The sequence below is a fragment of the Balaenoptera musculus genome, chromosome X (assembly GCF_009873245.2).
Source record: "Balaenoptera musculus isolate JJ_BM4_2016_0621 chromosome X, mBalMus1.pri.v3, whole genome shotgun sequence".
Lineage (NCBI taxonomy): Eukaryota > Metazoa > Chordata > Mammalia > Artiodactyla > Balaenopteridae > Balaenoptera > Balaenoptera musculus.
The window spans coordinates 94,036,129-94,063,180 of record NC_045806.1 but is presented as its reverse complement, the minus strand read 5'-3'; the positions used below and the strand labels follow the sequence as shown (position 1 = coordinate 94,063,180).

The window sequence follows — 27,052 nt, the reverse complement described above, 5'->3', positions numbered from 1 at the left end:
TATGAAAAATTGCCTCTAGACATTAATTGTCCTCATTGGGGAACCTTAAGAAGTATGCCATTTAGTGCCTAGTTGGAAAGACTCCTGATTGGAGAGATGGAACCGGGAATTTAACGTAGATTTCATGAAATGAGTGAATTCCAGACACTATTTTAAAAATATTATTCAGACAGACCTTAAGTATTAAAAAAAGAGTCTGCCTGGTCCTCCTCTATTCCAACCCTGACCACACACCCTGCCTATATGTAAATTTGGGAAAAGAGGTCAAGGTAAGAGCCAAGAAGTGGGACTGCACACAATAATAATACTAATCGCTAATATTTATTAACCTTTACTGAGTGTTTACTGTGTGTCAGTAACTGTGCTAAACACGTTTTGTGAATTATTTCATATACATGTTTAGTGATTATTTGACAAGTGAACTTAAACAGTAAAAATGGAAGGTTAAATAGGTAAAGAGGAGGAAAGGCGGAAGAATGCCTCCGAAGAGTCATAATATTCTCATTTCCTTTCCCTCTCCCATTCCTCCCCTTCCCAAGTGCTCTAGACTTATTTATATTCATGGCATAATTCTGTACACTATCCCTGCTTTTTGCTTTTCTTTCAGTGTGTTAATACTAAATAGTTCATCTTAGGTACTTGAATTTGAAGGTTAATGATTTGGAACTTCAAGCAGGAGTTTTGATTCCAATAGTTCACTGTTTTGCAAAATATACCATCAAATATTTTGTAAGAGAGGATATGGAATAAAAGGAGAAAGAGAAGACAGAGAAACCTGCCAAGGCATTACTGTAAATTTTAAACGTGTTTTTTTTTAAAGCAATATGGCTGATGTTTCACAGTTCTTTTTTCACAAAAACTCCTAGATAATAGCAACCTGTGATGATTTAATACATATTCAGTCAAACAAACTACCAAGAATGCATAGGTCTGGAACATTTATAAAATTGGTCTAGGATTAAAGGAAATAATCTGGAGAGGAAATGAGAATTTAAATAATTAATTCTCCCAAAGATTAGTAAAATATATTTCAGCCTGCCAATTGTTTAAGATTGAAAAATTTGCATTTTTTATTGTAAAAGGACAAAGTATATTTCTTTTTTCTTACTTGATTGATATCCACTGAGTACCTACTCTCTGCAGGGCATTGTGATAAGCATTATGGGAGAAAGGATATTAAAAATGCCTAAACTGAGTCAGCTCTACCCACCACCAGAGCCTCCCTTCAAGCCTCTTAGACAGCCTCAACCACCAGAGGACAGACAACAGAAGCAAGAAAAACTACAATCCTACAGCCTGTGGACCAAAACCCACAGTTACAGAAAGATAATCAAGATGAAAAGGCAGAGGGCTATATATCAGATGAAGGAACAAGAAAAAACCCCAGAAAAACAACTAAATGAAGTGGAGATAGGCAACCTTCCAGAAAAAGAATTCAGAATAATGATAGTGAAGATGATCCAGGACCTCGGAATAAGAATGGAGGCAAAGATTGAGAAGATGCAAGAAATGATTAACAAAGACCTAGAAGAATTAAAGAACAAACAAACAGAGATGACCAATACAATAACTGAAATGAAAACTACACTAGAAGGAATCAATAGCAGAATAACTGAGGCAGAAGAACGGCTAAGTGACCTGGAAGACAGAATGGTGGAATTCACTGCTGCGGAACAGACTAAAGAAAAAAGAATGAAAAGAAATGAAGACAGCCTAAGAGACCTCTGGGACAACATTAAACGCAACAACATTCGCATTATAGGGGTCCCAGAAGGAGAAGAGAGAGAGAAAGGACCAGAGAAAATATTTGAAGAGATTATAGTCGAAAACTTCCCTAACATGGGAAAGGAAATAGCCACCCAAGTCCAGGAAGCACAGAGAGTCCCATACAGGATAAACCCAAGGAGAAACACACTGAGACACATAGTAATCAAAATGGCAAAAATTAAGGACAAAGAAAAATTATTGAAAGCAGCAAGGGAAAAACGACAAATAACATACAAGGGAACTCCCATAAGGTTAACAGCTGATTTCTCAGCAGAAAGTCTACAAGCCAGAAGGGAGTGGCATGATATACTTAAAGTGATGAAAGGGAAGAACCTACAACCAAGATTACTCTACCCAGCAAGGATCTCATTCAGATTTGATGGAGAAATCAAAAGCTTTACAGACAAGCAAAAGCTAAGAGAATTCAGCATCACCAAACCAGCTCTACAACAAATGCTAAAGGAACTTCTCTAAGTGGGAAACACAAGAGAAGAAAAGGACCTACAAAAACAAACCCAAAACAATTAAGAAAATGGTCATAGGAACATACATATCGATAATTACCTTAAACGTGAATGGATCAAATGCTCCAACCAAAAGACACAAGCTTGCTGAATGGATACAAAAACAAGACCCATATATATGCTGTCTACAAGAGACCCACTTTAGACCTAGGGACACATACAGACTGAAAGTGAGGGGATGGAAAAAGATATTCCATGCAAATGGAAATCAAAAGAAAGCTGGAGTAGCTATACTCATATCAGATAAAATAGACTTTAAAATAAAGAATGTTACAAGAGACAAGGACACTACATAATGATCAAGGGATCAATCCAAGAAGAAGATATAACAATTATAAATATATATGCACCCAACATAGGAGCATCTCAATACATAAGGCAACTGCTAACAGCCATAAAAGAGGAAATTGACACAATAATAGTGGGGGACTTTAACACCTCACTTACACCAATGGACAGATCATCCAAAATGAAAATAAATAAGGAAACAGAAGCTTTAACTGACACAATAGACCAGATAGATTTAATTGATATTTATAGGACATTCCATCCAAAAACAGCAGATTACACGTTCTTCTCAAGTGCACACGGAACATTCTCCAGGACAGATCATATCTTGGGTCACAAATCAAGCCTCAGTAAATTTAAGAAAATTGAAATCATATCAAGCATCTTTTCTGACCACAATGCTATGAGATTAGAAATGAATTACAGGGAAAAAAATGTAAAAAAGACAAACACATGGAGGCTAAACAATACGTTACTAAATAACCAAGAGATCACTGAAGAAATCAAAGAGGAAATCAAAAAATACCTAGAGACAAATGACAATGAAAACACGACGACTCAAAACCTATGGGATGCAGCAAAAGCAGTTCTAAGAGGGAAGTTTATAGCTATACAAGCCTACCTAAAGAAACAAGAAAAATCTCAAGTAAATAATCTAACCTTACACCTAAAGAAACTAGAGAAAGAAGAACAAACAAAACCCAAAGTTAGCAGAAGGAAAGAAATCATAAAGATCAGAGCAGAAATAAATGAAATAGAAACAAAGAAAACAATAGCAAAGATCAATAAAACTAAAAGCCGGTTCTTTGAGAAGATAAACAAAATTGATAAGCCATTAGCCAGACTCATCAAGAAAAAGAGGGAGAGGACTCAAATCAATAAAATCAGAGATGAAAAAGGAGAAGTTACAACAGACACTGCAGAAATACAAAGCATCCTAAGAGACTACTACAAGCAACTTTATGCCAATAAAATGGACAACCTGGAAGAAATGGACAAATTCTTAGAAAGGTATAACCTTCCAAGACTGATCCAGGAAGAAACAGAAAATATGAACAGACCAATCACAAGCAATGAAATTGAAACTGTGATTAAAAATCTTACAACAAACAAAAGTCCAGGACCAGATGGCTTCACAGGTGAATTCTATCAAACATTTAGAGAAGAGCTAACACCTATCCTTCTCAAACTCTTCCAAAAAATTGCAGAGGAAGGAACACTCCCAAACTCATTCTATGAGGCCACCATCCCCCTGATACCAAAACCAGACAACGACACTACAAAAAAAGAAAATTATAGACCAATACCACTGATGAATATAGATGCAAAAATCCTCAACAAAATACTAGCAAACAGAATCCAACAACACATTAAAAGGATCATACACCATGATCAAGTGGGGTTTATCCCAGGGATGCAAGGATTCTTCAATATACGCAAATCAATCAATGTGATACACCATATTAACAAATTGAAGAATAAAAACCATATGATCATCTCAATAGATGCAGAAAAAGCTTTTGACAAAATTCAACACCCATTTATGATAAAAACTCTCCAGAAAGTGGGCATAGAGGGAACCTACCTCAACATAATAAAGGCCATATATGACAAACCCACAGCAAACATCATTCTCAATGGTGAAAAACTGAAAGCATTTCCTCCAAAATCAGGAACGAGACAAGGATGTCCACTCTCACCACTATTATTCAACATAGTTCTGGAAGTCCTAGCCACGGCAATCAGAGAAGAAAAAGAAATAAAAGGAATACAAATTGGAAAAGAAGAAGTAAAACTGTCACTGTTTGCAGATGACATGATATTATACATAGAGAATCCTAAAACTGCCACCAGAAAACTGCTAGAGCTAATTAATGAATATGGTAAAGTTGCAGGATACAAAATTCATGCACAGAAATCTCTTGCATTCCTATACACTAATGACGAAAAATCTGAAGGAGAAATTATGGAAACACTCCCATTTACCATTGCAACAAAAAGAATAAAATACCTAGGAATAAACCTACCTAGGGAGACAAAAGACCTGTATGCAGAAAACTATAAGACACTGATGAAAGAAATTAAAGATGATACCAACAGATGGAGAGATATACCATGTTCTTGGATTGGAAGAATCAACATTGTGAAAATGACTATACTACCCAAAGCAATCTACAGATTCAATGCAATCCCTATCAAATTACCAATGGCATTTTTTACAGAACTAGAACAAATCATCTTAAAATTTGTATGGAGACACAAAAGACCCCGAATAGCCAAAGCAGTCTTGAGGGAAAAAAACGGAGCTGGAGGAATCAGACTCCCTGACTTCAGACTATACTACAAAGCTACAGTAATCAAGACAATATGGTACTGGCACAAAAACAGAAACATAGATCAATGGAACAAGATAGAAAGCCCAGAGATAAACCCATGCACCTATGGTCAACTAATCTATGACAAAGGAGGCAAAGATATACAATGGAGAAAAGACAGTCTCTTCAATAAGTGGTGCTGGGAAAACTGGACAGCTACATGTAAAAGAATGAAATTAGAATATTCCCTAACACCATACACAAAAATAAACTCAAAATGGATTCGAGACCTAAATGTAAGACTGGACACTATAAAACTCTTAGAGGAAAACATAGGAAGAACACTCTTTGACATCAATCACAGCAAGATCTTTCTGGATCCACCTCCTAGAGTAATGGAAATAAAAACAAAAATAAACAAATGGGACCTAATGAAACTTCAAAGCTTTTGCACAGCAAAGGAAACCATAAACAAGACAAAAAGACAACCCTCAGAATGGGAGAAAATATTTGCAAACGAATCAACGGACAAAGGATTAATCTCCAAAATATATAAACAGCTCATTCAGCTCAATATTAAAGAAACAAACACCCCAATCCAAAAATGGGCAGAAGAGCTAAATAGACATTTCTCCAAAGAAGACATACAGACGGCCACGAAGCACATGAAAAGGTGCTCAACATCACTAATTATTAGAGAAATGCAAATCAGAACTACAATGAGGTATCACCTCACACTAGTTAGAATGGGCATCATCAGAAAATCTACAAACAACAAATGCTGGAGAGGGTGTGGAGAAAAGGGAACTCTCTTGCACTGTTGGTGGGAATGTAAATTGATACAGCCACTATGGAGAACAATATGGAGGTTCCTTAAAAAACTAAAAATAGAATTACCATATGACCCAGCAATCCCACTACTGGGCATATACCCAGAGAAAACCGTAATTCAGAAAGACACTTGCACCTGAATGTTCATTGCAGCACTATTTACAATAGCCAGGTCATGGAAGCAACCTAAATGCCCATCAACAGACGAATGGATAAAGAAGATGTGGTACATATATACAATGGAATATTACTCAGCCATAAAAAGGAACGAAATTGAGTCATTTGTTGAGACGTGGATGGATCTAGAGACTGTCATACAGAGTGAAGTAAGTCAGAAAGAGAAAAACAAATATCATATATTAACGCATGTATGTGGAACCTAGAAAAATGGTACAGATGAGCCGGTTTGCAGGGCAGAAGTTGAGACACAGATGTAGAGAACGGACATATGGACACCAAGGGGGGAAAACTGCGGTGGGGTGGGGATGGTGGTGTGCTGAATTGGGCGATTGGGATTGACATGTATACACTGATGTGTATAAAACTGATGCCTAATAAGAACCTGCAGTATAAAAAAAGAAACAAACATAACAACTAATACTAAACTTTCATTGGGTTATTTGTATGGAAATATGTTAATATAAATGTTTCAGACATTAAAAAAAAATGCCTAAACTGCTGTTTATCAAGAAGCTCATAATCTAGTGTTGAAGGTAAGACATATACAAAAGAACTGCTATATTGTATATGGTATTATGTGACAAATACCATGTGAATGATGCAAAATATTTTGATTTTTCTGTTTTGCCAACTTGCAGTATAAACAGAATGAATTTTGTAGGTAACGTTCCATATATATGTGTTTCTTTGTATACTATTCATACATGCTAACCTTTGACAACTGCTGCAAAACATCATTAAAACCAGTTCAGGTACAGCAAGTCTAGAAAAAGAGCTGCCAGCTAAGGCACACCAAGGTAAAAAATTACTGGTTTCAATGAGATATATGTGCATGTGTTTCTTATAGTGGAATGTATAACTTATTGATTGTTTAATAGAGTACATTCAGCCAAGTGTACTAGGTATATATTTCATTTAATTTTCACACTAATCCTATAAGATCAGTACTATTTTTATCCCCATTTTACAAATGAGGAAACTGAGGATCAGAGAAATGAAGTAACTTGTCCAAAGTTACACAGCTGGTAAATGATGGAATCAGGAGTTGGACCCAGTCTGTTTAACCCCTAGTCTGCACTCCTAACCATTTAGCTCTGCTGTCTCTTTTGTGGAACATGGTAGTAGAGAAGTCTAGGAGATATTTAGGTATCTGAGTCTGGAGTTCAAGAGAAAGGGCTGGGCTAGAGATGCAGATTATGTAGTCATCAGCATGTGTTATATATCCTCAAATATAAGGAGACCTCAATAAGAAGATATCAAAAAGTTTTTCTTGTCAACTGGATTATAAAAATGTTTAGGGATATAAATGAATGAGTTAAATATCTACTTAGGTTATTTAAAATTTCAATTTAGTAAAATAATTAAGTTCCATTATATAAATACATTGATTTAGCTGTGTTGCTTTTATCCCCTCCTATTTCATGAAATATATAACTCTTCACATGTATTTTCAACATTAGTGTCTGCATTACCAGAGCCTATTCTTGTCATCTAACTGGTTTCCAGAGCTCGTTGCCTCACTTATACATACAAAAACTATTTGCATCATCTTACTGTAAAGGAAATTTTATCCCAAGTCACAAATACCCATTCATATAACATCACGTTTGCAATTGTGATGTCATATTTCCTGGAGTAGTCACTACATTTGTATTAATATTTGTATTAAATTTGTATTGATATTTTATGTATATACATATGTATGTATTTGCTTGCTGATTTCTTTTTTTAAACTAACTTTGATGTAGGTTATTTCATGCAAACATGGTAGTGTTAATTGAAATCATCAGGGTGGAAAAGTAGATAGGGCTTCAGTAAAAGAAAAAACACACACACACAACAACAAACAAACAAACAAAATACCCACTTCTCATATTTACTGAGATGTATTAAAAATCTATTCGGTAGGTGCTCTCATCCCTACAACAACCCAATACTATCCCTGTAGCATCATTTCTCCCCACTTCTTTTTCTAACAGCTGAGGAATGAGTCTCAGAAAACAAATTTATGAAGGAGAAATAACTTAGAAACAACAGAGATAGGATTTTAATCCAGATCCGACTCCAAGGCCCATGTTCCTTTTTACCTGTTCTGCTTTATGATCAATAAATAATATGGGGCTTCCCTGGTGGCGCAGTGGTTGAGAGTCCGCCTGCCAGTGCAGAGGACACGGGTTTGAGCCCTGGTCTGGGAGGATCCCACATGCCACGGAGCGACTGGGCCCGTGAGCCACAACTACTGAGCCTGCGCGTTTGGAGCCTGTGCTCCGCAGCGGGAGAGGCCGTGGCAGTGAGAGGCCCGCGCACCGCGATGAGGAGTGGTCCCCGCTCGCCGCAACTGGAGAAAACCCTCGCACAGAAACAAAGACCCAACACAGCCAAAAATCTAAATAAATAAATAAATAAATAAAATAAAAATTTAAAATAAATAAATAAATAATATGTAGTTGTGAGACAGCTGACTAATGGCCATGAGGGAGAATTCAGTTAACTAATTAGCCTATGTGTAAAAATGCAACAAGTTTCATAACACATTGTTTTCGGCAACTGTCACGCCTTCTAAAGGATAGATGTCATATGTCAATACATGGGAGATCATTTTTGGAGAGTTTCATTAGGGAAAAGAAGGAGAGAAGAGTAAAACTAGATAAGCTGGGTGGTGATATCTGAATCAACAGTCATTTTGTATTAGAGTAAGTTAGAGAAGGAACTGTTTATAGTTCTGGCATATATCTGCTCCTGAATCCCCATGGTAAGGCTGTTAGGTAAAGACATACTTAATATCAGAAGTCACTTTGACATTTAAAACAGAACCAATGTGATGTCATAGATCTTATTTCTAGACATTTTTAATATTAGTGTAACAAAATTTTGTTTAGCAAGAATTTGCTAAATAAAAAAGTCACATTTATTACCTTTTGAATCCTCTCTCTTTTCTTTTTGGTTAGTCTATCTAAAGATTGGTAAATTCTGTTTATCTTTCAAAAACCAACTCTTAGTTTCATTGATTTTTTTTTATTATTGTCATTCTACTCTCTATTTCATTTATTCCTGCCATAATTTTTATTATTTTCTTCCTTCTGCTAACTTTGGGCTAAGTTTGTTCTTTTTCTAATTTCCTGGAGGTGTAAAGTTATGTTGTTTATTTGAGATCGTTCTTTTTTCTTAATGTAGGTATTTATTGTTTTGAACTTCCCCCTTAGAACTGCTTTTGCTACATCCCATAAATTTTGGTATGTTGTGTTTTTGTTTTCATTTGTCTCAAGACACTTTCTGATTTACCTTTTGATTTCTTCTTTGACTCATTGGTTGTTCAAGAGTATGTTATTTAATTTCCACACATTTGTGAATTTTTCAGTTTTCCTCCTGTTATTGGTTTCTAGTTTTATGCCTTAGTGGTTGCAAAAGATACTTGATAGGATTTCAATCTTCTTAAATTTACTAAGACTTGCTTTGTGGCCCAACATAAGATGTATCCTGGAGAATATTCCATGTGTGCTTGAGAAGAATGTGTATTTTGGTGCTGTTGGATAGAACATTTTGTATATGTCTGTTAGGTCCATTTGGTCTATAGTGTTGTTCAGAACCACTCTTTCCTTATTAATTTTCTATTTAGATGACCTATGCAATATTGAAAGTGGGATATTAAAGTCCCCTACTATTATTGTATTGCCATTTCTGAACTGACCCCTTTATCACGATATAATGACTTTCTTGTATCTTGTGACAGACTTCAGCTGAAAGTTTATTTTATCTAAGTGTAGCCACTCCTGCTCTGTTTTGGTTACTATTTGCATGGAATATCTTTTTTCATCCAACATTTTTTTACCTTTTAAATCTGAAGTTTTAATATACTTGCTTTCGTGGTATTTTTCGCTCATATTTAAGTTACAAAAAACAGGCACCCATTCAGAGCAAAATCACAAAATGGACACTTAATAAATGTTAAAAGAAACCAGATGTTTTCTAAAAGTGGCAGCTTTGCCCATCTAGAAAAGGATTACTCTGCTTTTTTTTTTTTTAAACATCTTTATTGGAGTATAATTGCTTTACAATGGTGTGTTAGTTTCTGCTTTATAACAAAGTGAATCAGTTATACATATACATATGTTCACATATCTCTTCCCTCTTGCATGTCCCTCCCTCCCACCCTCCCTATCCCACCCCTCTAGGTGGTCACAAAGCACCGAGCTGATCTCCCTGTGCTGTGCGGCTGCTTCCCACTAGCTATCTATTTTACATTTGGTAGTGTATGTATGTCCATGACACTCTCTCACCCTGTCACATCTCACCCCTCCCCCTCCCCATATCCTCAAGTGCATTCTCTAGTAGGTCTGTGTCTTTATTCCCATCTTGCCACTAGGTTCTTCATGACCTTTTTTTTTTTTCCTTAGATTCCATATATATGTGTTAGCATACTGTATTTGTTTTTCTCTTTCTGACTTACTTCACTCTGTATGACAGACTCTAACTCCATCCACCTCATTACAAATACCTCCATTTCATTTCTTTTTTATGGCTGAGGAATATTCCATTGTATATATGTGCCACATCTTCTTTATCCATTCATCCGATGATGGACACTTAGGTTGCTTCCATGTCCTGGCTATTGTAAATAGAGCTGCAATGAACATTTTGGTACATGACTCTTTTTGAATTATGGTTTTCTCAGGGTATATGCCCAGTAGTGGGATTGCTGGGTCATATGGTAGTTCTATTTTTAGTTTTTTAAGGAAACTCCATACTGTTCTCCATAGTGGCTGTATCAATTTACATTCCCACCAACAGTGCAAGAGGGTTCCCTTTTCTCCACACCCTCTCCAGCATTTATTGTTTCTAGATTTTTTGATGATGGCCATTCTGACCGGTGTGAGATGATACCTCATTGTAATTTTGATTTGCATTTCTCTAATGATTAATGATGTTGAGCATTCTTTCATGTGTCTGTTGGCAATCTGTATATCTTCTTTGGAGAAATGTCTATTTAGGTCTTCTGCCCATTTTTGGATTGGGTTGTTTGATTTTTTGTTATTGAGCTGCATGAGCTGCTTGTAAATCTTGGAGATTAATCCTTTGTCAGTTGCTTCATTTGCAAATATTTTCTCCCATTCTGAGGGTTGTCTTTTGGTCTTGTTTATGGTTTCCTTTGCTGTGCAAAAGCTTTTAAGTTTCATTAGGTCCCATTTGTTTATTTTTGTTTTTATTTCCATTTCTCTAGGAGCTGGGTCAAAAAGGATCTTGCTGTGGTTTATGTCATAGAGTGTTCTGCCTATGTTTTCCTCTAAGAGTTTGATAGTGTCTGGCCTTACACTTAGGTCTTTAATCCATTTTGAGTTTATTTTTGTGTATGGTATCAGGGAGTGTTCTAATTTCATACTTTTACATGTACCTGTCCAATTTTCCCAGCACCACTTATTGAAGAGGCTGTCTTTTCTCCACTGTATATGCTTGCCTCCTTTATCAAAGATAAGGTGACCATATGTGCGTGGGTTTATCTCTGGGCTTTCTATCCTGTTCCATTGATCTATATTTCTGTTTTTGTGCCAGTACCAAACTGTCTTGATTACTGTAGCTTTGCAATAGAGTCTGAAGTCAGGGAGCCTGATTCCTCCAGCTCCGTTTTTCGTTCTCAAGATTGTTTTGGCTATTCGGGGTCTTTTGTGTTTCCATACAAATTGTGAAATTTTTTGTTCTAGTTCTGTGAAAAATGCCAGTGGTAGTTTGATAGGGATTGCATTGAATCTGTAGATTGCTTTGGGTAGTACAGTCATTTTCACAATGTTGATTCTTCCAATCCAAGAACATGGTATATCTCTCCATCTATTTGTATCATCTTTAATTTCTTTCATCAGTGTCCTATAATTTTCTGCATACAGGTCTTTTGTCTCCTTAGGTAGGTTTATTCCTAGATATTTTATTCTTTTTGTTGCAATGGAAAACGGGAGTGTTTTCTTAATTTCACTTTCAGATTTTTCATCATTGGTGTATAGGAATGCAAGAGATTTCTGTGCATTAATTTTGTATCCTGCTACTTTACCAAATTCATTGATTAGCTCTAGGAGTTTTCTGGTAGCATCTTTAGGATTCTCTATGTATAGTATCATGTCATCTGCAAACAGTGACAGCTTTACTTCTTCTTTTCCGATTTGGATTCCTTTTATATCTTTTTCTTCTCTGATTGCTGTGGCTAACACTTCCAAAACTATGTTGAATAATAGTGGTGAGAGTGGGCAACCTTGTCTTGTTCCTGATCTTAGTGGAAATGGTTTCAGTTTTTCACCATTGAGGACAATGTTGGCTGTGGGTTTGTCATATATGGCCTTTATTATGTTGAGGAAAGTTCCCTCTATGCCTACTTTCTGCAGGGCTTTTATCATAAATGGGTGTTGAATTTTGTCGAAAGCTTTCTCTGCATCTATTGAGATGATTATATGGTTTTTCTCCTTCAATTTGTTAATATGATGTATCACGTTGATTGATTTGCATATATTGAAGAATCCTTGCATTCCTGGAATAAACCCCACTTGATCATGGTGTATGATCCTTTTAATGTGCTGTTGGATTCTGTTTGTTAGTATTTTGTTGAGGATTTTTGCATCTATGTTCATCAGTGATATTGGCCTGTAGTTTTCTTTCTTTGTGACATCTTTGTCTGGTTTTGGTATCAGGGTGATGGTGGCCTCGTAGAATGAGTTGGGGAGTGTTCCTCCCTCTGCAATATTTTGGAAGAGTTTGAGAAGGATAGGTGTTAGCTCTTCTCTCAATGTTTGATAGAATTCACCTGTGAAGCCATCTGGTCCTGGGCTTTTGTTTGTTGGAAGATTTTTAATCACAGTTTCAATTTCAGTGCTTGTGATTGGTCTGTTCATATTTTCTATTTCTTCCTGGTTCAGTCTCGGCAGGTTGTGCATTTCTAAGAATCTGTCCATTTCTTCCAGGTTGTCCATTTTATTGATAGAGTTGCTTGTAGTAATCTCTCATGATCGTTTGTATTTCTGCAGTGTCAGTGGTTACTTCTCCTTTTTCATTTCTAATTCTATTGATTTGAGTCTTCTCCCTTTTTCTCTTGATGAGTCTGGCTAATGCTTTATCAATTTTGTTTATCTTCTCAAAGAACCAGCTTTTAGTTTCATTGATTTTTGCTATTGTTTCCTTCATTTCTTTTTCATTTATTTCTGATCTGATCTTTATGATTTCTTTCCTTCTGCTAGCTTTGGGGTTTTTTTGTTCTTCTTTCTCTAATTACTTTAGGTGCAAGGTTAGGTTGTTTATTCGAGATGTTTCCTGTTTCTTGAGGTAGGATTGTATTGCTATAAACTTCCCTCTTAGCACTGCTTTTGCTGCATCCCATAGGTTTTGGGTCGTCGTGTCTCCATTGTCATTTGTTTCTAGGTATTTTTTGATTTCCCCTTTGATTTCTTCAGTGATCACTTCGTTATTAAGTAGTGTATTGTGTAGCCTCCATGTGTTTGTATTTTTTACAGATCTTTTCCTGTAATTGATATCTAGTCTCATAGCGTTGTGGTCGGAAAAGATACTTGATACGATTTCAATTTTCTTAAATTTACCAAGGCTTGATTTGTGACCCAAGATATGATCTATCCTGGAGAATGTTCCATGAGCACTTGAGAAAAATGTGTATTCTGTTGTTTTTGGGTGGAATGTCCTATAAATATCAATTAAGTCCATCTTGTTTAATGTATCATTTAAAGCTTGTGTTTCCTTACTTATTTTCATTTTGGATGATCCGTCCATTGGTGAAAGTGGGGTGTTAAAGTCCCCTACTATGATTGTGTTGCTGTCGATTTCCCCTTTTATGGCTGTTAGTATTTGCCTTATGTATTGAGGTGCTCCTATGTTGGGTGCATAAATATTTACAATTGGTATACCTTCCTCTTGGATCGATCCCTTGATCATTATATAGTGTCCTTCTTTGTCTCTTGTAATATTCTTTATTTTAAAGTCTATTTTGTCTGATATGAGAATTGCTACTCCAGCTTTCTTTTGATTTCCATTTGCATGGAATATCTTTTTCCATCCCCTCACTTTCAGTCTGTATGTGTCTCTAGGTCTGAAGTGGGTCTCTTGTAGACAGCATATATATGGGTCTTGTTTTTGTATCCATTCAGCCAGTCTGTGTCTTTTGGTGGGAGCATTTAATCCATTTACATTCAAGGTAATTATCGATATGTATGTTCCTATTCCCATTTTCTTAAATGTTTTGGGTTTGTTATTGTAGGTGTTTTCCTTCTCTTGTGTTTCTTGCCTAGAGAAGTTCCTTTAGCATTTGTTGTAAAGCTCGTTTGGTGGTGCTGAACTCTCTCAGCTTTTGCTTGTCTGTAAAGGTTTTAATTTCTCCATCAAATCTGAATGAGATCCTTGCTGGGTAGAGTAACCTTGGTTGTAGGTTTTTCTCCTTCATCACTTTAAGTATATCCTGCCACTCCCTTCTGGCTTGCAGAGTTTCTGCTGAATGATCAGCAGTTAACCTCATGGGGATTCCCTTGTGTGTTATTTGTTGTTTTTCCCTTGCTGCTTTTAATATGTTTTCTTTATATTTAATTTTTGATAGTTTGATTAATATGTGTCTTGGCGTGTTTCTCCTTGGATTTATCCTGTATGGGACTCTCTGTGCTTCCAGGACTTGATTAACTATTTCCTTTCCCATATTAGGGAAGTTTTCAACTATAATCTCTTCAAATATTTTCTCAGTCCCTTTCTTTTTCTCTTCTTCTTCTGGGACCCCTATAATTCGAATGTTGGTGCGTTTAATGTTGTCCCAGAGGTCTCTGAGACTGTCCTCAGTAATTTTCATTCTTTTTTCTTTATTCTGCTCTGCAGTAGTTATTTCCACCATTTTATCTTCCAGGTCACTTATCCGTTCTTCTGCCTCAGTTATTCTGCTATTGATCCCGTCTAGAGTATTTTTAATTTCATTTATTGTGTTTTTCATCGTTGCTTGGTTCCTCTTTAGTTCTTCTACGTCCTTGTTAAATGTTTCTTGCATTTTGTCTATTCTATTTCCAAGATTTTGGATCATCCTTACTATCATTATTCTGAATTCTTTTTCAGGTAGACCACCTATTTCCTCTTCATTTGTTAGGTCTGGTGTGTTTTGACCCTGCTCCTTCATCTGCTGTGTGTTTTTCTGTCGTCTCATTTTGCTTATCTTACTGTGTTTGGGATCTCCTTTTCACAGGCTGCAGGTTCGTAGTTCCCGTTGTTTTTGGTATCTGTCCCCAGAGGCTAAGGTTGGTTCAGTGGGTTGTGTAGGCTTCCTGGTGGAGGGAACTAGTGCCTGTGTTCTGGTGGATGAGGCTGGATCTTGTCTTTCTGGCAGGCACGTCCACGTCTGGTGGTGTATTTTGGGGTGTCTGTGGCCTTATTATGATTTTAGGCAGCCTCCCTGCTAATGGATGGGGCTGTGTTCCTGTCTTGCTAGTTGCTTGGCATAGGGTGTCCAGCACTGTAGCTTGCTGGTCGTTGAGTGAAGCTGGGTCTTGATGTTGAGATGGAGATCTCTGAAAGATTTTTGCCGTTTGGTATTACGTGGAGCTGGGAGGTCTCTTGTGGACCAGTGTCCTGAAATTGGCTCTCACACCTCACAGGCACAGCCCTGATGCCTGGCTGGAGCACCAAGAGCCTTTCATCCACACGGCTCAGAGTAAGAGGGAGAAAAAATAGGAAGGAAGGAAGGAAGGAAGGAAGGAAGGAAGGAAGGAAGGAAGGAAGGAGATAAAATAAAATGAAATAGAATAAAGCTATTATAAAGCAAAGCTATACAGACAAAATCTCACCCAGAAGCATACACATATACATTCACAAAAAAAGGAAAAGGGGAAAAATTAATATATCCTGCTCCCAAAGTCCACCTCCTGAATTTGGGATGATTCGTTGTGTATTCAGGTATTCAACAGATGCAGGCACATCAAGTTGTTTGTGGAGTTTTAATCCGCTGCTTCTGAGGCTGCTGGGAGAGATTTCCCTTTCTCTTCTTTGTTCGCACAGCTCCCGGGGTTCAGCTTTGGATTTGGACCCGCCTCTGTGTGTAGGTCGCCTGAGGGCATCTGTTTTTCCACTCACACAGGACAGCGTTAAAGGAGCAGCTGCTTCGGGGGCTCTGGCTCACTCAGGCCGGGGGGAGGGAGGGGTACGGATGCGGGGCGAGCCTGCGGCGGCAGAGGCTGGCGTGACATTGCAGCAGCCTGAGGCGCGCCGTGCGTTCTCCAGGGGAAGTTGTCCCCGGATCACGGGAGCCTGGCAGTGGCGGGCTGCACCGGCTCCCGGGAGGGGCGGTGTGGAGAGTGACCTGTGCTTGCACACAGGCTTTTTGGTGGTGGCAGCAGCAGCCTTAGCATCTCATGCCCGTCTCTGGGGTCCGCACTGATAGCCGCGGCTCGCGCCCGTCTCTGGAGCTCGTTTAGGCGGCGCTCTGAATCCCCTCTCCTCGCGCACCAGGAAACAAAGAGGGAAGAAAAAGTCTCTTGCCTCTTCGGCAGCTGCAGACTTTTTCCCGGTCTCCCTCCCAGCTAGCTGTGGTGCACTAACCCCTTCAGGCTGTGTTCACGCCACCAACCCCAGTCCTCTCCCTGGGATCCGACCTCCGAAGCCCAAGCCTCAGCTCCCAGCCCCCGCCCGCCCCAGCGGGTGAGCAGACAAGCCTCTCAGGCTGGTGAGTGCTGCTCGGCACCCATCCTCCGTACAGGAATCTCTCCGCTTTGCCCTCCGCACCCCTGTGGCTGCGCTCTCCTCCGTGGCTCCAAAGCTTCCCCCCTCTGCCACCCGCAGTCTCCGCCCGCGAAGGGGCTTCCTAGTGCGTGGAAACCTTTCCTCCTTCACAGCTCCTTCCCACTGGTGCAGGTCCCATCCCTATTCTTTTGTCTCTGTTATTTCTTTTTTCTTTTGTCCTACCCAAGTACGTGGGGGAGTTTCTTGCCTTTTGGGAGGTCTGACGTCTTCTGCCAGCGTTCAGTGGGTGTTCTGTAGGAGCAGTTCCACGTGTAGATGTATTTCTAATGTGTCTGTGGGAAGGAAGGTGATCTCCGCGTCTTACTCTTCCGCCATCTTGCCCTATCTCCGATTACTCTGCTTTTACCTATAAATGTTGTTAGCTTATAGTTAGAGAAAATCCACCAGATGGCAACCTCATCTGCATGTGAAGCATGATGTGCAATTCTCTGCAACCCATTACAGGTCCCTTGAGCCAAATGCTCCCTAATTAATGGCTGATTTATATTGTGATCCCAGTAAATGGATACTAGGTAGTCACTTGGCAGTGATTGTAGGAAGGTGGGGGATGTGCAAAGTTGAGATGTATTTAGTATCAAGTGTGAAACACTTTTAGTAACATTCTTTTTTAAATTAATATCAAAAACAGAAATAATAGTATGTATTTCCATGTTGCCCTCTACACATATTTCTAATTTGAAGCTAAAGGGAACCATGTTCATTTGTCCAGTGTATAAAGCTGCAGATAATGTTATTTCCCCATGAATCCCACATTTTTCTAGTTGGATTCCTTGTACTTAATGGCAGTCTGGTAGCTACCTGGTTTATTGCTTAAAATGCAAACTGTCTTCTTTATTTCTAAAGCTGATAGTATGCAGAGAGTACTGCTGGGGATATTTAACGTGTCCCTTATTGTTTTCTGTTTATAAACAACCTGCCCTGAGGTACTAATTAGGTGGAAGATATTGCATATACTTAGCAAATACTGTTGTGTTTTTCCATACAAATAAATCTGTGGTCAAGGTGAAAGTCATTCATAGGTTAGTTACATGAGCTGCAAATTTCTGAAAATATAAGTGATAGTAAAAGTTCAAGAAAAATTTAAAAAAAGGATTTGTTGAAAATTTTATTCCTGAATAGCTAGAGTTCTAATTGCATCTAACATTTCATTAATACATTTATTTCTAAAGTGGCTTGTTTCACCTACCTTAAAATGCAGCTGTGTAAGACATGTGTTTGAATTAAATATCTGTAATACCTAACAGATTGCCTTTTCTTAGGACTATAATTGACTTTATTTTGCATCTGTATATTTTTCAAGCTCCATATTTGAAAAATATGTTTTTTTCTCAGTCTCCTGGGTATTTTTAGTGACATTATTGAGGTATATTTTACATATCATATAATTCACCCGTTTTGGTGTATAATTCAATGATTTTTAACAAATTTAAGTCTCCTGAGTATTTTAAAAATGGTATAGATATTCCTAGATGCTATTCCACATTATATAACAAATACTCAGCATTCTGGGAGCTCATCGATCTTTGGCTCCTAACATGCCTGCTTTTAGATATTGTTTACATAACTGAAGGTCAGAAAGTCTGACTCCTGTGTGGCTGAAATTTTGTTAGTGTCAGTGTCTCAATGCCCCATCTTCTAGATTGAGGAGGACACACTAACATTACATTACAGAGTTAGAATTTGGCTTCATGGCCATAAAATACTAACAAACCTAGCCTTCAGTACTACCCAGACCGTCGGAGCTAGTGAATATTACAGTATTTTAATTTAACACATGTGCAGTACTGACATTACATTAAAGCATTTTACAACACATGAAAGACTGTTCTTGCTTTTGAAGGATTTACAAAATAATTGGAAAATCTATCTGGGTATAAAGAGCCCTTCAGAAAAATCATTAGACTCCTTTCATATTCTCCTCTCTCTCTTTCTTTCCTAATTTCTCTTTCTCATTCCCCAGACATATGACCCAGACATTTGCTTCTTCTGCCATCTAGATTTGCCCACATGGCTCCAAGTTCAAATCATATCAGCAAAGTGTACACCAAAGCTGATGTCCATTTTCTATTAAATATTAGTTCCCTTCTTCATATGTTTGGATCAAAGGCTGTATTGTAAAACAGTAGAAAAATCTCCAGGTCAGTATTACTATTGTATCTTGCACTGATGCTGGTCAGAGACTGATGTCTTCCTCAGTTGGAAGAGTTTCTTTGACCTTGATGAAGAAAATCCTCCTGTATTTGAGTAAATAAATTCTTGAGTTTAGGGGATTTACGCCTCTGTGCAGAGCAACTAAAAAGTTGAACAAATTGTCAAAAACAACCACTTCAACACTCTGGAAATTGACCCAAGGCTAGAACAAACCTAGAACTTCTGAACTTTGGGTGAGAACAGAGCAAGTCTATGGTGTACTTGCCTGAGTGTGATGGTTAATTTTCTGTGTCAACTTGATTGAACTGAAGGATGCACAGATAGCTGATAAAACATTATTTCTGAGTGTATCTGTGAGGGTGTTTCTGGAAGAGATTAGCATTTGAATCAGTAAAATGAGTAAAGAAGATCTCCCCACCAGTACGGGTAGATATCATTCAATCCACTGAGGGCCAAAAATGCAGAGGAAGGGCAAATTTGCTCAGCTTGAGCTGGGACATCCATCTTCTCCTGCCCTCAGATGTTGATGCTCCTGGTTCATGGTCCTTCAAACTCAGACTTGGACTACTCTATTGGCTCCCGTGGTTCTCAGGCCTTTGAGTTTGGACCGGAACTGCACCATCAGCTTTCCTGGACCTCCAGCTTGCAGACAACAGACTATGGGACTTCTCAGCCTCCCTAATCATGTGAGCCAATCTCTCATAATAAGTCTCTATCTATCTGTCCATCTATCTATCTATATCCTATTGGTTCTGTTTCTCTGGAGAATCCTGACTAATACACTGGACTTGCTCCAACTTACCACTTATCACCACCACCACTCCCCACTCCAGCTTTGTTGGCACTGTAGTTCCACCATGGTGAGGCAGGCTGTAAAATAAAAGCTAGCCGCTTTGCTGCTGCCGCTGCTGCTGCTGAAAGGAAGTCACTTGATTTAGAGCATTGTCAGATCTCAGTGGCAAGTGGGTAAGAAGGACTGCTAGCCTGAGGTTGCAGGACTGTTTGAGGCAGGCACTGGGCCAGCAGACTACCAGGGGATGTAACAGGGAAATCCAGGAAGGGAGACAGCCATAGTGGACTTGATAGGCAATCCACATATCCTGTGTACATGCCCACACATCCCTGGCCTACATGCCTATGAGAAGCAAGAGAGACCAGGAGAAAATAAAAGCTGGAGCAGACTTGCAAACAGTTTGAAGCTTGAATGTGTTCCCCAGTCCACCCACAGACTCATCAACAGATAATGGACATATACTGGCTGGAGGTGTTTGAGCAAAACCTTAACACTGAGCTATGCAGATATAGGAGCAACCCTGAGGAAGCTAGTCTTTAAAAATAAAAGCAAGAGAAAAAAGTCTTAGCAGAGACATCAGCAGCCCCACATTATAGTGGAGACAGAGGTCATAAACTTCGTTCAGGCAAGTTAGTAAACAACCAAGAAAATAATGATAGCAACCATCAGGAGGCAAAATCAGAATCGAGAATTGTTAAAACATACAGTTGACCCTTGCTCAACACGGGGGGTTGGGGCGCTGATCCTCCATGCAGTTGAAAATCCGCATATAACTTTATAGACAGCTATCCATATTCGCCATTCCTCTGCATCTGCAGTTCCTCCGTATATGCATCCACAGATTCAACCAACCGTGTAGTACTGTGGTATTTACTATTGAAGAAAATCCATGTATAAGGAGACCCATGCAGTTCAAACCCATGTTGTTCAAGGGTCAACTGTATTATCTAATATGAGCAGTATTCACCAAAAAATTATGATATGCAAATAGATTTTTAAAAAGTAAAGAAATGGATTCAGCAATTTAAATCGTCCCCCCACCCCCCACCCCCACACACAAAAAGCCCAGGCTCACGTGACTTTTGTGGTAAATTGGATCAAATATTTAAAGGAAAAAAATCACACCAATTCTTTACAGACTCTTTCAACAAATGAGGAGGAGGGAAGTGCTTCCCAATTCCTTCTGTGAGGCCAGTATTACTCTGATACCAAAGACACATATAAAGACATCAGAAGAAAAGAAAACTACAGACTGATATCCCTCCTGAATACATATGCAAGAAATCTTAAAAAGCATTAGCACACTGAATTCAGCAATATATAAAAAGGATTATAAAACACAACAAAGTTGGATTTGTTCCAGAAATGCAAATTGGAGAAGTATTAAAAACAATTAGAGACTTCCCTGGTGGTCCAGTGGTTAAGATTTCGCCTTCCAATGCAGGGGGTGCAGGTTCGATCCCTGGTCAGGGAGCCATGATCCCACATGCCTCACGGCCAAAAAGCCAAAACATAAAACAGAAGCAATATTGTGACAAATTCAATAAAGACTTTAAAAATGGTCCACATCAAAAAAATCTTAAAAAAAAACAATTAAGCTTTCTGCCCATGGATCCTGCCGAGTAAGCATCGTTGAAGTCTCCCCCCTCTACTGCCGTCATGTCTAAGTCAGAGTCTCCCAAAGAGCCTGAACAGCTGCGGAAGCTCTTCATTGAAGGTCTGAACTTTGAAACAACCGATCGAGTCTGAGGAGCCATTCTGAGCAATGGGGAACACTCACAGACTGTGTGGTAATGAGGGATCCAAACACCAAGCGCTCCAGAGGCTTCAGGTTTGTTACGTATGCCACTGTGGATGAGGTGGATGCAGCCGTGAATGCAAGGCCACACAAGGTAGATGGAAGAGTTGGGGAACCAAAGAGGGCCGTCTCAAGATTCTCAAAGACCTGGTACCCACTTAACTGTGAAAAAGTTTTTTGTTGGTGGCATTAAAACAGACACTGAAGAACATCACCTAAGAGATTATTTTGAACAGTATGGGAAAATCGAAGTGATTGAAATCATGACTGACTGAGGCAGTGGCAAAGAGAGGCTTTGTTTTCATAACCTTTGATGACCATGACTCCGTAGACAAGACTGTCATTCAGAAATACCACACAGTGAATGGCCACAACTGTGAAGTAAGGAAAGCCCTATCTAAGCAAGAGATGGCTAGTGCTTCATCCAGCCAAAGAAATCACAGTGGTTCTGGAAACTTTGATGGTGGTCGCAGATGTGGTTTTGGTGGGAGTGACAACTTTGGTCGTGGAGGAAACTTCAGTGGTCGAGGTGGCTTTGGTGGCAGCCGAGGTGGTGGTGGATATGGTGGCAGCAGGATGGCTATAATGGATTTGGTAATGATGTAGGCAATTTTGGAGGTGGTGGAAGCTACAGTGACTTTGGCAATTACAACAATCAATCTTCAAATTTTGGACCCACAAAAGGAGGAAACTTTGGAGGCACAAGTTCTGGCCCCTGTGGTGGTGGAAGCCAATACTTTGCCAAACCATGAAACCAAGGTGGCTCTGGAGGTTCCAGTGGCAGCAGTAGCTATGGCAGTGGCAGAAGGTTTTAATTACTGCCAGGAAACAAATCTTTGCAGGAGAGGAGAGCCAGAGAAGTGACAGGGAAGCTACAGGTTATAACAGATTTGTGAATTCAGCCAAGCACAGTGGTGGCAGGGCCTAGCTGCTACAAATAAGACGTTTTAGACAATACTCATGTGTATGGGCAAAAAGAACTTGAGGACTGTATTTGTTTTTTTTGTTGTTGTTGTTGTTGTTTTATATTTGTATAACTTTTTTTTAAACATATTTATTAGAGTATAATTGCTTTACAATCGTGTGTCAGTTTCTGCTTTATAACAAAGTGAATCAGTTATACATATACATATGTCCCCATATCTCTTCCCTCTTGCATCTCCCTCCCTCCCACCCTCCCTATCCCACCCCTCTAGGTGGTCACAAAGCACCGAGCTGATCTCCCTGTGCTATGCGGCTGCTTCCCACTAGCTATCTATTTTACGTTTGGTAGTGTATATATTCGAGGACTGTATTTGTGACTAATTGTATAACAGGTTATTTTAGTTTCTGTTCTGTGGAAGGTGTAAAGCATTCCAACAAAGGGTTTTAATGTAGATTTTTTTTTTTGCACCCATGCTGTTGATTGCTAAATGTAATAGTCTGATCATGACACTGAATAAGTGTGTCTTAAAAAAAAAAAGCCCACAAAACAATTAAAAATACCATATTAATAGAATAAAGGACAAAATACACATAATCATCTCAAAAGATACAGGAAAAGCATTTGATAAAATTCAACACCCTGTCATGATAAAAGCACTCAACAAACTAGGATTAGAAGGAAACTTTCCTAACCTGATAAAGAACATCTATGAAAAACCTTTAACTAATATATGTAATCATGACAGACTGAATACTTTTCCTCTAAGATCAGAAACAAGACCAGAGTGTCCACTGTCATCACTTCTATTCATCATTGTACTGCATTGTACTGCAGATTCTAACCAGTGCAAAAACAACAAAATTATTTTAAAGCCATTCAGATTAGAAAGAAAGTAGTAAAAACTGTCTTAATTTGCAGACAACATGATTTATATTTAGAAAATCCTAAGGAATACGCACAAACACACACTACTAAAATTAATAAATGAATTTAGCAAGGTCACAAGACACAAGATCCATATACCAAAATTATTTGTATTTCTGTACATTAGCAATGAACAATCCAAAAATGCAATTAAGAAAACTATCAGGAAAACATTCCTAACAACATCAAAAAGAATAAAATACTTAAGAAGAAATTTAGCAAAAGAAGTACAAAATTTGTATACTGAAAACCACAAAACATTGCTAAGATAAATTTTAAAAGATCTAAATAAACGGGAGAGACATTCCATGTTAATGGATTGGAATTTTCAGTATTGTTAAGATTGCAAGGTTCCCTAAATTGACAAGGTAAGCCTAAAATTCAAATGGAAATGCAAAGGTCCTCAAATAGCCAAAATAAATTTGAAAAATGATAACAAAGTTGGAGGATTTACACTACCCTATTTTAAAACTTTCAAAAGTTAATAATGGAGACAGTGTGGTATTGGCATAAGGATGGGCATGTAGATCAATGGAACAGAATTGGGAGTCCAGAAATAAACCCATACATTTATGATCAAATGATTTTTCAACATGGCTCCAAGACAATTCAATGGGAAGAGGATAGCCCTTGCAACAAATGGTTCTGTGTCAATTGAATATCCATAAAATGCCAAAAAATTCATTTAGACCCTTACTTTACACTATAAACAAAAATAAGTCTAAATAGATCATAGACTTAAATGTAAAAACTAAATCTATAAAAATTCTAGAAGAAAATATAGGAGAAAATATTTGTAACCTTTGGTTAAACAAAGCTTAGATATGATACCAAAAGCACTAGCAACAATGACAAAAAAAGTAAATAAAAGACTTCATCAAAATTAAAAACCTTTGTGTTTCAAAGGATACCATCAAGAAAGTGAAGACAACTCACGGAATGGGAGAAAATATTTGCAAATCATTTAACTATTAAGGGACTTAATGTAGAATTTTTAAAGAGCTCTTACAACTCGATAATAAAACTACATATTAAAAAAAAGGAGAAAAGATCTGAATAGTCATTTCTCCAAAGAAGCCAGACATATGGCCAATGAGCACATGAAAAATTGTTCAACATAATTAACCATCATGGAGATGCAAATTAAAACCATAGTGAGATACCAATTCATACCCAGTAGAATGGCTCTATGCAAAAAGACAAACAGTAAAAATGTTGGTGAGGATATAGAAAAACAAGAATCTTCATACATTGCTTGTGGGAAGGGAAAATGATATGGTCTTTTTGGAAAATAGTTTGGCAGTTTCATGAAAAGTTGAACATAAACTTACCAGGCAACCCAAAAATTCCACCCTTAAGAATCTACCCAAGGGAAATTAAAATATACGTCACACAAAGACTCGTATGCAAAAGCAGCGTTATTCAAAATAGCCCAGAACTGGAAGCAATTCAAATGTGCATTGTTGGTGAATGGATAAACAGTATGTGGTATATCCATACAATGGAATACCATTCAGCTATAAAAAGAGTGAGGGCTTCCCTGGTGGCACAGTGGTTAAGAATCCGCCTGCCAATGCAGGGGTCACAGGTTCGAGCCCTGGTCCAGAAAGATCTCACATGCCACGGAGCAACTAAGCCTATGCGCCACAACTACTGAGCCTGTGCTCTAGAGCCCATGCTCTGCAACAAGAGAAGACACCTCAATGAGAAGTCTGCCACCGCAACGAAGAGTAGCCCCCACTTGCCGCAACTAGAGAACGCCCGTGCACAGCAATGAAGACGCAGCCAAAAATTAATTAATTAATTAATTAATTTTTTTAAAAAGAGTGAAATAATGATGCATGCTACAACATGGATGAACCTCAAAAATGTGCTAAGTGAAAGAATCCAGACACAAAAGGCCCCATATTGCATAATTCCATTTATATAAATTGTCCAGAAAAGGCCAGAGTCAGAAAGCAGATAAGTAGTTGCCTGGGCTTGGTGGAAAGTGGGAATTGACTGCAAAAGGGCCTGAGAGCATTTTTAAGTGTGATGGAAATATTTTAAAAAACTAGTTTTAGTGGTAGTTGCACAATTATATGAATGAACTGGAAATCTTTGAGTCAGTACATAAATGATAACTCAATAAAGCTTTAAAAAATAATACCCACCGTATTCCAAGGAAATAACTGTAATAAGATTCCCTCATCAGTTCACTCATGCCTATGTATTTAACTTTTGTTCCATTTGTGTCTATTGCATCTTAGATGAGCAGTCTGCCTTCATGAACTATATCTATTTCTGGACTACAAAGAGTCCTGGAAACTCTGGCCCACTCCACTCATTCAGTCTAAAACCTTTCCAAGCAATGTCAGCTCAGAATCCTAGAAGCAGGAGTCTCTTCTTAAAGTAGCAATAGTTCAGAGTACCTGATCTAGTCCTATCCACAAGCCTCTGCAACAGTCCTCTTTTGTTGTAGACACAAATTCTAGCCAGTACCTTATAGCAGAGACTTCAGGCATGCATCAGGAAGGAGAAATCTGTTTGATAATGATACCTAGAGGCTATGGTTAATTTATTACAGTCACCAATAATATTAGAATGGAGGAAAGTAAAATTCTCTATTAGCACACACTACACAACTATTTCATAAGAGTTTGATCAGTGTTCTCCTGAGTGTAAGCACATACTTAACAGCAAAGACATTGACAAGTCTCCAGTGCCTTACAAAAATTATACAATTTCTGAAATATTTTCATGGGTACCTGAAAAACAATACTTGGTTATCAATTTAATCAAAATGATAAAAAAAATGTTTTAAAATGACCATAGAGGAAAGCGACATGGTTATAAGGAAACTTAGTTCTTCCTTATAGAAGAATCTTTGTTCTTTGTACCTTGGATGCACTTTTTTTAAAAAATCAAAGATATGATAAAGGCAATAAAATGTAGATAAAATTATTCTTATGATATTTGAAATCTCTGCTATCAGGCATATTACACAGAAGGTAAATATAACCTCTTATTACCCCTTGGTAATAGCTTGAAGACCAATTTATCATCTTAAAATTTTTTTTTAATTTATAATAATTATAGATTCATAGGAAGTTGCAAAGAAATATACAGAGAAGCTCTATGTACTCTTCTCCCAGCTTTTCTCAGTGGTAACAACTTATACAACTATAGTACAATATCAAAACCAAAAAATTGATATTGTTACAATTCATAGAACCTATTCAGATTTCAACAGTTATATATGTACTCATTTGTGTGTGTGTGTGTGTACCTCTATGCAATTTTCTCATGTGTAGCCTTGTGTAACCACCACCACAATCAAAATACTCAACTGTAACATCAGCATAAGACTCTTTCATGTTACTCATTTATGTCACACCAATCTCCTCCCCTTCTATTCCTAATTCCTGGCAACCATGAATCTCTTCTCTATCTCTATAATTATGTTATTTCATGAATGTTACATAAATAGAATCATGAAGTATGTGAGTTTTTAAGATTGGCTTTTTTAGAGTCTTTTTTATGTCTTCTTGAAGATCATTTTATTTTATTTTATTTTATTTATTTTTCTTTGGCCACACCATATGGCTTGCGGAATCTCAGGTCCCCGACCAGGGATTGAACCCAGGCCCTGGCAGTGAAAGCTTGGAATCCTAACCACTAGGCAACCAGGGAAGTCCCCAAGATTGGCTTTTTTCACTCAGGATAATGCCCTTGAGATCCATCCAAGTTGTTATATGTATCAGTAACTCATTCCTTTTTTTTTTTTTTTTTTTTACTGCTGAGTAGTATTCCATGGTATGGATATAC

General features: G+C 38.0%; 1 protein-coding gene and 1 pseudogene across 1 annotated transcript in view; both read left to right on the top strand.

Moving 5' to 3' along the window:
• DCX (doublecortin) overlaps window positions 1-27,052 on the top strand; it is a 358,186-nt gene that overhangs the window by 8,032 nt on the left and 323,102 nt on the right. The gene's annotated exons all lie outside the window — the stretch shown is intronic.
• LOC118888463 lies at window positions 21,258-22,211 on the top strand (annotated as a pseudogene).